The sequence below is a fragment of the Drosophila elegans genome, unplaced genomic scaffold, assembly GCF_018152505.1.
Source record: "Drosophila elegans isolate 14027-0461.03 unplaced genomic scaffold, ASM1815250v1 contig_153, whole genome shotgun sequence".
Lineage (NCBI taxonomy): Eukaryota > Metazoa > Arthropoda > Insecta > Diptera > Drosophilidae > Drosophila > Drosophila elegans.
Genome location: NW_024545518.1, coordinates 292,915 through 298,737, shown reverse-complemented (window position 1 = coordinate 298,737; position 5,823 = coordinate 292,915).

Genomic DNA, 5,823 nt, shown 5'->3' with positions numbered 1-5,823 from the left:
CGTCTACAACCTGGCGTTTGACCCAGGGACTGCGTTGGCGGCTTCCGGCGTACGCCTGAACCGTCAAGTAGAAACTGAGCCGACGTCCGGTGCGACCGGCCGGGACAGAGCAAGGGACAGGAGGCTGCGGTTGCGAAAGGCGTTCGCCTTGAGAGCACAGTGCCTGTTCACCCTAGTCTGGGAACGGTGACGCATCCCTAGTCCCTGTAAACCCGCCGAGCCTAGGGCGGCAGAAGACATCGCAAGCGAAACCGGCGAGAAAGACACCACTTCGTAGCCGACACGATCCAGCGAGGCAGTCGACGTGGGAAGGAGACGACGGCAGGACGTAATTCTACATAACCATTACACCACCCCGGCCGAGGGTCAAGTCGGCGAATAAAAGATCACTGCATACTCCCAATCTTTCTGTGTGCTTTCACAGGTCAAAAGGGCGGTCACGTATATATAAATTTGGTGGGACGATCACTTACATCTTCTGAGCTAGCTTGACCCAGCAGGACCTTGTACAGTTCCTGCAGGACGATCAGGCATACGCAGGAGTTCGCCAATGCAGTCCTTGTGGGCAGGCTCCCCTCCTTGTTGGCGACTCGGTAAGCTGCCGTTATGGCACTCTAGCGGTGGACCGCTGTGCTCTCAACGCATACGCCTTTCGAGACACCAGCTGAACAAACGCGCATCCTTCCGGTCTAGTCGCACCAGGACCTTGTACAGCTCCTGCAGGACGATCAGGCATACGCCGGAGTTCGCCAATGCAGTCCTTGTAGGCAGAAGTTGTAACAAAGCGCCTGGACTTAGCCGTGTGATGCCGTAAGGACTTCAGCTACCTGTGTCTCAATTCGGAGACTTTAGCTCTACGTCCCGAACGTCTCGACGTAGCGATCTTGTTTCCTTGATGACTGCGCACGGCTTTACTTGCTCCTTCACGATGTTTCACTGGTTACTTGTTCACTTGATGACTGTTACTTATTGACTTGATAGAAATCGACTGATCCAGCTTCCTGCGCTCGGCCGGTTTATATAGGCCTCCATTTACCGCTAGTTATCGGCGTCTCCTTGCCTCCTGGTCCAAAGTCCACGGTTTTACCGTTCGACCTTTCGCCCTCTGCGCCCGGCACCAATATCAGGGTCCAAAGTCCGGTGCCGTCCCGTTACTTCCTTCTGCCCACGGCCCTTCGCCGCTCTCTTGTATTGCTGTTCCTCTCGGACTCTCCTTGGCTTTGTCTGGTGTTCAGTTCACCACTCTCTCTCTCCGCACTACCGTTACAACGGGCGAATTCGCCGCGTAACTGGTAACTGGTAGGCCACTGCTTGCATGCGCTTACCCTGCTTGCTTCTTAACTTGTGGGGAGTTATTCAACTCCTCACATTCTCCCCTTACTTCGGGAATGAAAAAGAGACTCGCTGTTCTCTCTGCCTTGGTATACTCCACATTCTGACATCCTTCCCGCGACGTGTCTTCTCCTCGTACTTGTCCTCGTTCGCCTGTAGTCTTCCAGTCGACTCGCTCTTCCAGATGGTTCCCACGACGCTCACAGCTCCTTCTTGAGTTCCACAGCGCCGATCCTCCTTCCAGATTTTGAAATTAACGTCCCAGACGTTTCCCCCGTAGACTTTAAATTCCCGCCCAGACGTTTCCCCCGATGATTTTTGAATTCCCGATATGTCTTCTCCGTCGGATGGCCACTCTACATCGTGCCGATCGGTCTCCAGTCGTTATCGGTGTGACTCGTGTGACTCTCTGTTGTATGGTCACTCTCCGCCAAATCGATCGGTCTCCAGTTGCTATCGGTTCCGTGACCCAACGTGGTGTTGCCACTTTATGTATAGATGTTCCACGGTGTGACTCCCTGTGTCGATATTTCCAGTATTTGTGCCCACCGATCGACACTATCGTGCAGCGATATCCCTTTGGGCAGATGAGGACATTTTCTCCGGGTAAGTTTTCTAATTTCTCCTTTTCTCCTTTCTCCTTTCTCTCTGTTCTTTTCTCTTTTTTCAGCGTTCTGTACCTGACGAAGAGGTTGATGCGCCTTCTCCTGCACCCCCTCCCCCTCCCGGTTGGCCCTCGCAACTTCTCGTAAGTGAGCCGTTTGTTTCAATAACCCGATCTGACCTTTTTTTTCCTTCTTTTCAGCATTCCCTTTGCCTGAAGACGAAAAAACTGCCCAACATTTGGACGACACATGCTTGGCCTCACCCCCCCTTTTCGGTTGGACCCCTCATCCCTGTTTCATATTTTTACTGTGTAAGTACACCGCATATTTTGCTTTAACTCCTACTGACTTCACCCTTTTTTTTCAGATTCATCACACATTTTTTTCCATTTTTTTTTTATATGGACAATATACATCCACCTTTTTTTCTTTTGTGTTTTCATTTTTACTTTTGTTTCGGTGGCTGCGTGTGTTTTTTTTTTTTCTCCCTGTACCAGTGCAAATGTGAGTTTTATGTTTCCTTTTTTTTTCTTTTATTTATTACTGGGTAAATACCCGCCCAATACCCCACGTTGGGCGCCAGATGTAACGAAATGATTTTCTTTATTATCTGCTCGCTACGAATGTCGTGCGGCTAGCTCAGAAGATGTAAGTGTTCGTCCCACCAAATTTATATATACGTGACCGCCCTTGTGACCAGCGAAAACACACAGAAAGATTGGGAGTATGCAGTGTTCTTTTATTCGCCGACTTGACCCTCGGCCGGGGTGGTGTAATGGTTATGTAGAATTACGTCCTGCCGTCGTTTCCTTCCCACGTCGACTGCCTCGCTGGATCGTGCCGGCTGCGAAGTGGTGTCTTTCTCGCCGGTTTCGCTTGCGATGTCTTCTGCCGCCCTTGGCTCGGCGGGTTTACAGGGACTAGGGATGCGTCACCGTTCCCAGACTAGGGTGAACAGGCACTGTGCTCTCAAGGCGTACGCCTTTCGCAGCCGCAGCCTCCTGTCCCTTGCTCTGCCCCGGCCGGTCGCACCGGACGTCGGCTCAGTTTCTACTTGACGGTTCAGGTGTACGCCGGAAGCCGCCAACGCAGTCCCTGGGTCAAACGCCGGGTTCTAGACGAACGCTTCCACCCTACCCTCTCTGCCGCAGGCTTAAGAATTCGAAGTGTGGGCTGCTCGCTCTACTCTCGTTTTCGTCGTCCTGGGGTCCTCGTTGTCCTTGTCCGCCTCCAGCTATCTCGACCAGCTCCGCTCCTTGTTGGCGACTTGGTAAGCTGCCGTTCTGGGACTCTAGCGGTGGACCGCTGTGCTCTCAACGCATACGCCTTTCGAGACACCAGCTGAACAAACGCTCGTCCTTCCGGGCTATTCGCAGCAGGACCTTGTACAGTTCCTGCAGGACGATCAGGCATACGCCGGAATTCGCCAATGCAGTCCTTGTAGGCAGGCTCCCCTCCTTGTTGGCGACTCGGTAAGCTGCCGTTCTGAGACTCTAGCGGTGGACCGCTGTGCTCTCAACGCATACGCCTTTCGAGACACCAGCTGAACAAACGCGCGTCCTTCCGGGCTAGTCGCACCAGGACCTTGTATAGCTCCTGCAGGACGATCAGGCATACGCCGGAGTTCGCCAATGCAGTCCTTGTAGGCAGGTAGCTAGTTCTAGACACTTTGCTTCTGAGTCCACGGTTCTTCGTCGAAGGACTCTATTTGTTGAACTCTGTCGGACACGCCGGGTGGGATGCCAAGCTCAAATCGCGACAGAAGTTGTAACAAAGCGCATGGACTTAGCCGTGGGATGCCGTAAGCACCTCAGCTACCTGTGTCTCAATTCGGAGACTTTAGCTCTAAGTCCCGAACGTCTCGAAGTAGCGATCTTGTTTCCTTGATGACTCCGCACGGCTTTACTTGCTCCTTCACGATGTTTCACTGGTTACTTCTTCACTTGATGACTGTTACTTGTTGACTTGATAGAAATCGACTGATCAATACTTCCTTGTATTTACTTATTCTAACGAAATCCCCTACAGAAAATGATTTTAGAATGAACTTCTCATTGGTTGCGCATACATCTACAGATTTTATTTTTATAGTTCGATGGTAAGAATTATTGTATTGATCTACAAGAAATTTGATTTTATGAATCCATTTGTATTTACCCGCGTACTAAACATTTTCCACATACGATTTTTTATGGTTCTATTAAACCTTTTCACATAAAGAAGTTTGAGATGTGTATATGTATGATAATAATTTATATGAAATTTTTTCATTAATTCCCCAAAAAAGAATTATAAAATTCTTTTCCTTGATCTGAATGAATCTTTTTTGGTGTACATTTACTATTTATAAAAACAGTTCTCATTAAATCTGCTACATCCGGTGCAGACTTTGTCTTCGGCGAACGGATATTTTGAAAATGTATCAATAACTGCGAAGTAGTTTCTTAGGAGTTATTATATAAAGATTGCGACTAGGGTCTTCGATGAGCGGTGGGCTGACGTGACTGACGTGTCAGCCACCGGGTTACTGAGTAGAACACAATTTTTGATTTGGATATCAACTAAGAGCGAAGGGGGTCCGCGGTAGCGCATACTGGGTCTGGCTCGCGGCACTCGCCATGACGGGACCGAGAGGGGATCGATTAGGGGACACGTCTTGCAATTCTAGGGCATGTGGCTGCCTTACATGGAAATCCGCCAGCACTCGCTGTCGGGCCAAGCTATGCGGTCGGCTGAGCCAGACCTCTGACAAAACATCTAGTTAAATCAATCTAGGCATTAACGTTGGAGGGTATTTCTGGGTCGGCTCAAGTGTGGGCAAGGAAATATAGTGTATTTCTAAACTTCAAGTTGATCTTTGCTTTTTATTAGATTTTTGTACATTTTTATATTTGTTTTGATTCAGCATTGACAAAATTTTTATATAAGTTTCGTTGTATTTAGGGTTTTATTTAAATGTATGCATCGTATTTTATTGTATTTGGTATGTAGGTTCTTTATATTTTTCTACAGTGTATTCAATCGTTTATGAGGTTAGGTTTTGGGCGAATTTCTCATTCCCATTACCGCTACATGTGTTAGGTTTTCTTTAACCAGGGTTATGGCTGATCTAGCCTGTTTCTACCAAGCGATACCGCACCGAGGCCCGCCGAGATTTCAAAATACACAAACAGCCTTTTGGCCGGACTTGCCTCGCTGGCCACTCTTTGCGGTCTCACTGATTTGGCACACACCCGTGCTCCGCCGCTGGTCCTGTGCCGGCACAACTACTCTCGAATCCTCTGCTGCTCCTTCTCCGCGTCAGTCGGCACCCGACTGGGTCTCCTCGGGTGTTTTTCGTCGCCTTCAGGTGGGGCGGGTATCCTGCAGGTGTCAGTCGACCACCTGGGCTTGTTGAGCGTTTTTCCTTCTCCTCGCTTGGTCACTTGCCAGGGAGTGGCATCGCCCACTCTTAACGCAAAAAAATTCTTCGTCCGTGCCAATCGACCTCTTTCGAAGAACTCTACGAGTTTCGTTTTGCGAAACTTCTCGCAGTTCTGTTTTCTTGGCTTATCGAAGTTTCGGCATCGCTTCCTCTAGCTCTCTCTCATGGGCGCGTACCTGTTTTCGGGAGTTGATTTTTAACGCGATCGTGCGCCCTTTTGCTCGCTCTTATGCGGGGCCTTTTCGTGTGAGGTAAGCCTTCCAGGCTAGCGATGCGAGTCTCGGTGATGGTGATAGTTTTATTAACTATCGTGTGAGGCTTTGCAGCCTTAAACCTAACTTGTAATAATACATTACATTATATGTAAGCCTTAATTAATTACTTATAATATTTATGGTGTATTCTAGGTGTAGTTATATATGTTAACACTGTTAAGGAGTAATCATAAGTCGATACAGATCT